Here is an 11,861-nt window from a genome sequence, read left to right as displayed (position 1 = left end):
CAGCCCTGCCTGGAGTCCAGTTGGCCTGATACCAGCTCCAGAAGGGAAGGGAGTGGAGCAGGCAGTGAGCTTGGGGGTCGGCTGGGGACAGTTGTATGTGTTGGGTAGGAATGGAAGGTGATATGTTTACTAAATGCCTGCCCTGCCATCCTCCCAGGTAGTCAGAGTGAGCTACATCCTGCCCCTCCCTCATTTCCATGGAAACATGGCAGCAAGGGCATGGGGTACAACAGCAGCCAAATTCATCCCTCTCCCCCACCCCCACCCCTTTTGAAAAATGTTTGGGACCATGGTCTCTATATTCTGCAGCCAGCGGAGGTGGAACTGAGCCATATGTGCCCTTGAATTCCTCCCTTCTGGACCTCCCTCTCTAGCAAGTGGGGTTTTTTAACCTTGGCGCAGAGGAGGCAAGGTAACACCGCCCCACTCCCCTGCACCATAGCTCATTATTTCTACAGTGTAAGAAGCAGGCATCTTGCTGGGGCAGGGGGAGCCAGAAATGGCAATAAAAGTTTGTTGACCTAAGCTGGACTCCATGAATTTTCCATTCTGGCAACTAGAAGGGGAGGGGTAGAGGGCTCAAACGGCGGGCCCTGCCTCAGGAGGAGACTGGAGACTCCCCTAAGTGCCACTGTACCTCTACGGCCCCATCTCCCTCAACCAGATGCGCTACCCTCCTTCTCCCACTGCCCACCCTCTCCGTCTTAATTAGGTGGAAAGATCCCGCTTCCGATGGGAAAGGTATAATTTATCCCAAAACCTGACGTTAATTTTTTTCCAAACTAAGTGAATTAAAATTAATTTGCCACCTAAAACTTTTAGGATGGGAGTAGGTAAGGATACGTCTAGAAATCAGGGTACAGCACTCTTCCCTGGGAGAGAAGGGAACCGGGAGGAAAAAGGCCATCTCCTCATCCGCAGTCTGCGTCCTCTAGCCTCCCCTCCATCTTTATCTGAGGAGCTGGGTACCACGGCCTATCTTGCTTTAGGGAGGATTTAGAAAAACTCGAGCCTGGCGCGGGTCTTCCTCGCGCCCTGAGGAGCGTGCGAGGCCCGGGGGCGGGGCCAGGGCGGGGCTGTCCGGCGCTGTGGGTGGTCCCCACCCCCGCAGCGGCTAGAGGAGGAGCCCGCGCCCCGCGCCGGGAGGAGGTAGGGGCTGGGCTGCGTGACCTCACTACCCCGTGAGTGTCCCCCAAAGTCTCTCAGCGGTCCCCTGCTGTCGAGGGGCTCAGAGTAGGGGCTTGGGCTGGCCAGGGAAAGACTCGAGAGAATCCCTACCGCGCTGGAGAGGCAGAGTCTCTAGTTCTTTCCCCGCCCCCAGTTTCTCCTAAGCGAGCCTTCTGCTCCTGGGAGGGCCCGTCTCCCGCAGCCGTCTGGGGCCTCAGCCAATGTTTAGTTCCAGCTAGTAACAGAACGGAAAAAAATAAAATAAAATAAAATCATCACAGCTAAAACATTAAAAGTAAGGGCCTTTTATTCTGGGAGAGAAGAGACGTGCATTTTATACTTTCCCTTCTTTTGGTGACGCGGACCTATAGAGGTTTGTGTTTGGGGTTAGAAGTTGGGGTGATGCATCTTTCGGTTCACTAAAGGCTTTTGAGGTGCTCACCTGACAGGGCTTGTATCTAGCCTTCTGGGCTTGGACAAAAGGGTGAGGAATTTCTGCCCAATCCGCAGGTCTTAAAAACGCCCTGAGCAAATGTTCAGAGCTTATAGTGTGACTCAGTGTTTTAAACTAGGTCCGTTTCTCATTGTCTCTGTTCCTCAGTATCTCTCTAGCTTTCTTTCTCTTTGGTCTGATGCTGGGAGAAACATATGCCCCCATTTTTAAAAGGTTTTTTCACTGTTATTTCATGTTTCAGTTTAATTTGCTCCCTGAATTTCCATGTTTGTAATAATCCTAGTTGCAAGCATGTGGGGTTAATACCAGTATCTCAGAACAGCCATCAAATCTAGGCCTCAAAGATGGGCGAATAGAAGAAAATTCTTGTGGCAGCAGAAATTAGGCTGGATGGGCAGAAATGGAGAGAAAAGACCTGAATGAAAGATACTGAAAATCTGGCTGAGGTGACATGGCAATAAAGGTACCACTAGGTTCTGTGGGCCTCAAACCCTACAATTTAAACAGACTTGAATCCAGGAGTGCCAATTTTGCAGAATGTTCAATAAAATTCTGACTCCCTCTGTATTTGTTTTCTATTGCTGCTGTAACAAACTACCACAAATTTAGTGGCTTAAAACAACACAACATTGTTTTCGTATAGTTCTGAGAGTCAGAAGTTCAAAATGGGTTTCATCTCCCTGGGCTAAAGCAGGGCATGAGCAGAGCTCAGTTCCTTCTGAGGGCTCTAGAGGATCCATTTGCCAACATTTTTCCATCTTCAAAGCACAATACTCCAACTTCTGCTTCTGTGGTCACATCCCTTTTTCTTTCTGACTCTCCCATGCCCCCCCATAGGACCCTTGTGATTATATTGGGCTCACCCAGATTATCCAGAATAATCTTCCTGTTTTAAGATTCTTATTTTAACCCCATCCATAAATCCCCTTTTACCATGCGAGGTAATACATACACAGGTTCTAGGGATTAGGACAGGGATATTTTGGGGTGGCCATTATTCAGCCTACCATACCCCTTTCCCACTCTTATATGCATGACTTAGGGTGGGAGAGATGTAGGCATGAGCTATTGCTGGATACTGGCAAGAGTTTGAGGAGGTATTGTCTGGCCTTCTTTCTAATGATTACTTAACATTTATTGAGGGCTTACTGTATGCCAGGCACTTATCTATTACTAAGTTTACTAGGCGGGTCTTTGGTTTTTCTGACTTGTCTCCATCCCAAAGACCAGATATGTTAACAGGGTCACGGACTAGTTTCAAAAAGGAGACAGAGAAAGGGCACAGCTTCTTCCACCGAAAGAGTTCTCCTGGTCCGTTACTCTAAGGCAGGTCAGTAACATTTTGGAACTCCCCCCTCCGAAAAACATAAGAGTAATTAGATACTCCAAATTGTCATAGATAAAACACTGAAAGGAGGAAATACAGCTCTAGAACTCAGGTTGAAAGTTAAGCCCCTAGAGCATTCTCATTACCATGTCAGGAACCTGGCAAATCAATCAGATGAATAGAATAGAATAGAATAGAATAGAATAGAATAGAATAGAATAGAATAGAATAGAATAGAATAGAATAGAGAGATTCCAGAAATATTTTCAATCATCAGTATGCACTGACTAATAAACAATAAGCACTACAGTGATGAGAAGAAGGAGTAATCACTAATAAAAGATATTAGGACAAATGGATGACAGTATCAAAAAGAAGTTATTTAGATTCATATCTCACCTTACACACTGCAGTGCATGCCAGAAGGTAAAAGAACTAAGTATTTTAAAGCAAAACAAACAAAAATGAAAGTCAGAATATCATAATTGTTCTCGCTGTAGGGAGCTAGAGTGGACAGTTCTCAGTGTATCTGCCCAGGTCACAAAGATTCTTCCTGTTTTGGAAACTGGCCCTCTACTCAAGCCTTGAGGGTGAGTCTGGAGGAGCCATATTTGTACTGTGAGACATAGTACATAGCTTACTTTCCTAGACATAGCTTACGGGGGCACTGTATTAGTGTTCTCGGGCTTCTATAACAAAGCACCACAAACCAGGTGGCTTAAAACAACGAAATGTATTGTCTCACAGTTCTGGAGCCCAGAAATCGGAAGGCAAGGTATCCGTAGGGCCGTGCTCCTCTGGCGCTGCTCCGGGAGGATTCTTCTTACCTCTTCCAGCTTCTGGTAGCCCCCCCACCCCCAGGCATTCTTTGGTTTCTGTCCACTTTACTGCTATCTCTAACCCCGTCTTCACATAGTGATCTCTGTGTCTGCGCCCCAATTCCCTCTTCTTATATAGACACCAGTCACATTAGAATAAGGGCCCTCTTTACTCCAGCATGACCTCATCTTAACTAATTACATCTGCAAACACCCTGTTTCCAAATAAGGTCACATTCTGAGGTGGGGGGTGGGGAGGTGAGGGCTTCAGCATATCTTTTCTGGGGGGACACAATTCAACCCAGAGCAGGCACCTAGCCCAAACTTTGGCAAACATTTCCTTTCCTGGATTCTAGTCACAGCCTGGGCTGAATGGTCTGGTGAAGAAAGAGAAGGCAAAGTGAAGCTGAGAGGCTCAGCCTTGATACACCTATGGACTAAGTAGCAGAGAAAGTTTGTTTCCAGGAAGAGAATGGAACAGATTGGGGTGGGCTGGGGTGGGGAGGCAGAGACATGGGGCAGAAGAAGGATATTTCTAGTGGTAGCTTTCGTTATGGTCCTACAGCCTTTCTGCAGCTCCTTGGCTGTCCTGCCTGGGGCTCCCTGAGAAACTCTGCTTACAGAAGAACTTGCTTTGTTTGCTTAAGGAAGCTCAACTTGGTTTCTGTTGCTTACAAGCAAAGCTAATAGAAAAGCTATACTCAGAGTAAGATACTATATTAGTTTTCTATTGCTGCCGTAACAACTTACCATAAACTTAGTGCTTATAACAACACAAATTTGTTATCATACAGTTCTGTAAGTCAGAAGTCTGCTATGGGTCTCACAGGACTAAAATCAAGGTGTTGGCGGTGTTGCATTCCTTTCTGGAGGTTCCAGGGGAGAATCTCTTCTCTTGCCTTTTCCAGCTTCTTGAAGCCCCTTCCTTCCATCTTCGAAGCCAGCGAGAGCAGATCAAATCCTTCTTACCACATCATCTGCCTGGTGGTTCTCTGCAGCCGGGAAAGGTGTGCTGCTTTTAAGGACTCAGGTGATTAGATTAGGCCCACCTGCTAATGTCCCCCATCTTAGCGTCTTTAACGGTTTCTGGGGATTAAGATGTGGACATCTTCAGGACTCATTATTTTGCCTCCCACAGATGCACAATAAAACATATCATGACCATTTGTAATAAGATAGATGGCTGAGAGTTTAATGATCTTTCTTTGTACTGTTTCTTTTTCTTATGAAATGGCTTCATTCTGTTTGAACAACTTAGTCTGAAGCCTTGACCTCTTGAAGGTCTTTATGAAGAACGCAGGGTCAACTCTGTCAGATTCGAGGACCTTTATTTAGCTGCTTTCTCAAAGCTGAAGGTTTATCCCAGAAAGACACGAAATTCCCAAAAGGCCTGGTTAGAGCTGGGAAGGAATGACCAGAATGGGATCAAATGCTTATTCCCCACTGGAGAATTGCATATATTAAAATATTATTACTGAAAAGAGGCAATGGAAACTCCTTTGAATGGACTGACTGGAATGGATGCTTTGAGAAAGGTGTTGCTTCTGGTGGAGGTTGTAAAGGCCAGTTTATGTATAGACACAATAAATGAAATGTATACCTACAAGAGGCAGGTGAACTCACGCATTCACTTAACAAAGAACGTGCCAGGTGCCATTCTAGCACGGGGCATACAGTGGACAACATGACAACTTCCTGCCTTCCTAAGTCTACTGGAGGAGACAGATTTATACAAAATTTGTTATACCTTATGCATTACATGTATTAAAACGTCAGGGAGAGATATAGACTATGAAGAAAAATAAAGCAGACTGTGGGGGTAGAGAGTGACAGAAGAGGTGGTACTATTTTGGATGAGGAAGCTTTAAAAAGTGCCTTAAATTGGGAAAAAAATTATTTTGAAATAATTATAGACTCACGGGAGGTTGCAAAGAAATAGACAGGGAAGCCCCATGCATTTTCCCTAATCTCCCCCAATGTTAACATTTTATGCAATTATAGTAAAATATCAAAACCAAGGAATTGACATTAGTGCAATTCATAGAGTGCAATCAGATTTCACCAGTTACACATGCACTCATTTGAGTCTGTGCACATTGTTGTATGTCATTTTATCATACGTGGAGCCTCGTGTAATCACTACAATCAAGGTACTGAACTGTGTATATGAATTATACTCAATAAAGCTATAACAAAAAAAAGTGCTCAACTGGGCCATCAACATAAGAGATGTTGGTATTACCTCTTTATATCCACACCCATCCCTCCCACCATCACTAACCCCTGGCAACCGCTAACCTGTTCCCTATCTCTATAATTATGTTATTTCATGAACATTACATAAATGGAATCACGCAGTAGGCATCTCTTTGAGACAGGCTTTTTTCACTCAGCATAACTCCCTTGAGATCCATCCAAGTTGTTACGTAAATCAATAGTTTGTTCCTTTTTATTTCTGAGTAGTAATCCATGGTATGGATGTACCGCAGTTTGTTTAACCATTCACTCATTAAACGATATTTGGTTAGTTTCCAGTTTTGAGCTACGACAAATAAAACTGCTATGAACATTTGTATACAAGTTCCTGCATGAAAATAAGTCTTCGTTTTCTTGGCTAAATGCCCAGGAGTGTGATTGCTGGGTTGTGTGGTAAGTGTATGCATGATTTTTTTCAGAAACTTTCGAACTGTTTTCCAGAGTAGCTGTGTCATTTTACATTCCCCAGTAATGTGTGATTCCGTTTTTCCACAGCTTTGCCAATGTTTGGTGTTAATCACTGTTTTTTATTTTAGCCATTTTGATATGTGTGTTGGGATATCTCATTGTGGTTTAATTTGCATTTCTCTAATGACTAACGATGTTGAATATCTCTTCATGTATTTATTTGGCCCCTATATATGCTCTTTGATGAAGTGTCTGTGCATGTCTTTTGCTCATTTTCTAATTGTATTGTTTGTTTTTTAATGATGAGTTTTGAGAGTTCTTTATTCCAGATACTAGACCTTTGTCAGATGTGTGATTTGCAGATATTTTCTCACAGTCTATAATTTGTCTTTTCATTCTCTTAATGGTATCTTTTGCAGAACAAAAGTTTTTTAAATCTGATGAGGTCCAATTTATCAATTGGTCCTCTTATGGTTAATTCTTTTGGTGTCAAGTCTAAGAACTTTTTGCCTAATCCTATAGGTTCTGAAATTTTCCTCTCGTGTTCTTTCCTAGAAGTTTTATAGTTTACATTTAAGTCCATGATTCACTTTGAGTTAATATTTGTAAAAGGTGTGAAGTTTAGGTTGAGTTTCATAGTTTTGCTTATGGATGTCTAATTGCTCCAGCACCATTTATAGAAAAGGTTATCCCTCCATTGAATTTCTTTTGCTACTTTGTCAAAAATTAATTAGGCGCATTTGTGGTCATATTTCTAGATTCTCTATTCTGTTCCATTGATCAATGTGTCTGTTTTTCTGCCAGTACCACACTGCCTGGATTACTGTAACTATATAGTAAGTCTGAATATCGAGAAGTGATTCCTCCCACTTTCTTCTTCTTTTTCCAAAAATCATTTTGGCTATTCTAGTGCCTTTTACTTTCCATATTAATTTTAGAATAAGCTTGTCTATTCTATGTCTACAGAGAAAATTGCTGAGATTTCGATAGGAACTGTGTTAAGCTGAGAGGTTTAGGGAATCAATTTATGGGAAATTGACATCTTTACTACGTTGAATCTTCCAACCTGTGAACACAGTGTGTTTCTCCAAGGATTTAGGTTGTCTTTTATTACTTTCATCAGCATTTTATAATTTTCATCATACAGATCGTGTACATATTTTTGTTAGATTTATACCTCAGTATTTCATTTTCTTTGGAGCAATTATGTAAGGAATGACTTCTTGAGGAGGGATATTTGAATAGAGAGCTGAGTGAACATGAGAACATGATAGTGAACATGAGTGCAAAGGTCCTGAGGCAGGAGCTTGTTGGTGTTTGTGAGGACCAGCAAAAAGAATGGCATGTCTGAGATGGCATGAGCTAAAAAAAAGAGTAGCAGCAAATAAGATCCAGGAGGTTGCCCAGGGTTGACAGGGCATTGGTGAACTCATGATGAGATCTTAGTGTTTTACTCTAAGTGTTATGAGATGCCATCAGAGTTTTGAGCACCAGAATGGTATGATATGACTTGTGTTTTAAAAGCATCACCCTGGCATGTGGCTGGAGAATAGGCTGTAGGAGGGTAGGAGAAACAGGGATCTATGTTAGGAAACTCTTGGAGTGGCCCAGGTGACATGTGATAGTAGATCAGACCAGGTTGGTAGGTGTGGAGGTGAGGAGTAGTTGGAGTCTAGACATATTTCAAAGGTGTAGCTGATAGGATTTGCTGATGGATTGGGCGTGGGATATTAGAGAAAGACAAGAATCAAGGATGACTCCAAGCTTCTTAAACCAGTGCAGCTGGCTAAACTGTGGTGCCATTTATTAAGAAGAGGAAACCTGCATCCTTTAGTATAAAAACAGAACTGTCATTACCCAAAAGAGAACTAAAATCTGGTATCACACTGTGCAGTCATAAATTGGAATGCAGTAAGATTTCCATTTCCCAAACCAGCCACATTTCTACAATGTTGGCTACTAGTTGGACTTCCAGGAACTGCTAAAACGGCACCATGGGAAGGATGTTGGAGATGAAAGAAGGGAAGTGAAACTGATAGTTGTTAAGCAATTAAGGACCAAGATTTCTTATTTAATATTAATCCTCATTAGATTCCTTTTAGATAAGTAGTAATGTGCTTTTTTCTTTTTTTAATTGCAGAAACGTATACATGACATATAACATAATACTTATCATTTTAACCATTTGTAAGTTTATAATTCAGTGGCATTAAACATATTTACAATGTTGTATAACCATCACCACTATCTAGACCCGAAACTTTTTCACCATCCTCAGCAAAAACTCAGTAACATTAAGTAATAACTCCCCTTTCTTCCCTACCCTAAGCCCTTAGTAAACATATTCTATTTCCTGTCTTTATGAATTTGCCTATTCTAGGTGGCTCATATACGCAGAATTATTCAATATTTATTCTTTTATGTTTGGCTTATTTCACTCAGCATAATGTTTTCAAGGTCCATCCAGGTTGTACCATATATCAAAATTTCATTCATTGTATGTTATACCATATTTTGTTTATCCATTTATCTATTGATGGACACTTGGGTTGTTTCTACCTTTTGGCTGTTGTAAAGAGTGCAGCTATGAACATTGGTGTAAGTATCTGTTTGACTTGCTGCTGTCAGCTCTTTTGGCCATATACCTAGGAGTGGAATTGATGGGTCATATGGTAGTTGTACGTTTAGCTTTCTGAGAAACCATCAAACTTTTCCACAGCAGTGCACCATTTTACATTCCTACCAGCAATGCATAAGAGTTTGTTCATTCACATCCTTGCTAACATTTATTTTCCATGTTCTTTTTTTTTTGTAAATAGCCATCCTAGTAGGTGTGCAGTTGTATCTCATTGTGGATTTGATTTGCATTTCCCTAATAACTAATGATGATGAGAGTTTTTTCATGTGCTTATTGGCCATTTGTATATCTTCTTTGGAGAAATGTCTATTCAAATCTTTGCCCCTTTTTTAATTGGGTTGTTTATTTTTTTGTTGTTGATTTTTAGGAGCTCTTTATATATTCTGGATATTAATCCTTTATCAGATATATGATTGGCAAATATTTTCTCCCATTCTATAGGTTGTCTTTTTGCTTCATGATAGTATCCTTTCCTGCACAAAAGTTCTTAATTTTAATGAAGTCTAGTTTATTTATATTTTAGTTTATTGCCTGTGCTTTTGCTATCATATCCATGAAATCATTGCCAAATCCAATGTCATCCATATTTTCCCCAATGGTTTCTTTTAAGAGTTTTATAATTTTAGCTCTTATATTTAGGTCTTTGATCCATTTTAATTTTTATATATTGTGTAAGGTAAGGGTACAACTTCTTGCATATAAGTATCTAGTTTTCCTATCACTGTTTGTTGAAAAGATTGTACTTTCCCCACTAAATGATCTTAGTACCCTTGTAAAAAATCAAATTGGTCATATATGTGAGGGTTTATTTTTAGTCTTTCTGTCCTATTCTGTTGGCTTATATGTCTGTTCTCATGCCAGTATCTTAGTGGTTTAATCACTGCAGCTTTGTAGTAAGTTGCAAAATCGAGACGTGTTCAAGTCCTCTGATTTTATTAAATTTTTTCAAGATTCTTTTGGCTATTCAGGGCCCCTTGCGATTTTATATGTATTTGAGGATCAGCTTTTCCATTTCTGTGAAAAAGGCTATTGGAATTTTGATAGGGATTGTGTTGAATCTACAGATCACTTTGGGTAGTACTGACATCTTACCAATGTTAAATCTTCCGTGCACGAATAAAGAATATCTTTCCATTTATTGAGGTATTTTAACATTTCTTTCAACAATGTTTTGTAGTTTTCAGTGTACAAGTCTTTCACCTCCTTGGGTAGACTTATTCCTAAGTGTTTTGAGTCTCTTAGATACTTTCTAAATGGAATTTTAATTTCCTTTTAACATTGTTCATTGCTGGTATATGGAAACGCAATTTATAATATCTAATTTTTGTAAAGGCAGAAACAGAGGCTTAGAATAAGTTGCTCAAAGGTCTTTGGTTAATAAGGCCAAACTCAGGTCTCTAACTCCAAACCTGTTGTGCTGCTTCTCGAAGGAGGCAGCTTATGTAGCCCCTTGCCCATTTTACCCTTTCCTTTGACTTGATGCTCTTCTTAGTTGCAAAATAAGAAACACTGGAAAAAGAAAGAACTGGCACACCGCAACATTTATGCTCCAAATTCTGACCAATGTGACAACTGAACCATAAAGAAGCAACCAAGGTCTCAAGGAGACCCATGGATAGTCCACAGATACTTTCATGACCATTCTTTTCAAGTGGAGGGCCCAGAGGCAAATCATAAAGAGTCAGCATTGAATGTGTGACTTCAAAATGCCAAAATATGTGATGTGAATGACTCAGAAATCAAGAAGCTACTTGTAGCAAATCAAGTACTGTAATACATTATCCACACGGGACAGTTTCTCACGGCCCTGACAAAAGGATTGTGTTATGACATGTAGATGGGGTTAAGACTCTTGAGGAACTGGGTGGGGGCTGGAGGGTGGCTCAGGCTCAGGAGCACTTTGCGGACTTCCACGGGGTTGGAGACCAGGAGTGTGTCCCATCACTCAGAGGAGTCTCTAAAAGACACTGGAAATCTCTGTATGCCTACAGGAGGGATGGATCAGCTTTCTCTAAGACGCTGAATGCCATTCAGGAACCACCAGGAAATTCTCTCTTCCCCGGTCCCCACTAAACACTTTCCTCTCTCTCCCAAACCTGCTGTCTGACAGGATTCCTGAATCTCTACTTCCTTCTGTTTCTGGGGAAACAGACACTTTAGACTTGGAGCCATGGCTATTGTTGTAGCTGCCACTGAGGCGAACCTGGCCTCGGTAGCTGTGTACAGTTCTAAGAATTTTCTCAGTCTGCCTACCTGCTGCCCTTTGCCTGGGCGAGCAAGATTCCCACAAAGGAATGCTGAAGGCTAGAGAATAGAAGTGTACACACACACACTCAGACCACACACACACACACACACTCACACACACACAGTTGAGAATTAGAATATCTTCTCTCTCCTTTTGAAGGAAAGAACATTCTGGCCAGAAGACAACACCTTAGGATTTTCTCAGTTCTCCCTCTTCTACCTCCAGTGTAAAGGTGCTATATTACAGTGATGTGATTATTCCTCATGCCTCCCAAGAAATCCCAGACAAGAAATGGTAGAGGCTTTATACGTGAAGAATTACTAACATTTTTGGGCAGAGGGGTAAGCGGCTGCCTGAGCACATGTGTAGGTTCCTCTCTAATATCTCACAGGGCTTGAAAGCTGCCACAGTAACAACCAGATAGAAAAATAAGTGGAGAAAGTTCACAAAGCAAAACATCAGTGTGGTATCAGACAACTTTCTCTGTGGCTCAGACCTTGGACATGTTATAACAGTCATTTCATTTATATCACAGAAAAAATAAC

This window comes from Rhinolophus ferrumequinum, chromosome 26 (assembly GCF_004115265.2).
Source record: "Rhinolophus ferrumequinum isolate MPI-CBG mRhiFer1 chromosome 26, mRhiFer1_v1.p, whole genome shotgun sequence".
Lineage (NCBI taxonomy): Eukaryota > Metazoa > Chordata > Mammalia > Chiroptera > Rhinolophidae > Rhinolophus > Rhinolophus ferrumequinum.
The sequence above is the reverse complement of the archived record's forward strand: the minus strand, read 5'-3'. Positions refer to the sequence as shown.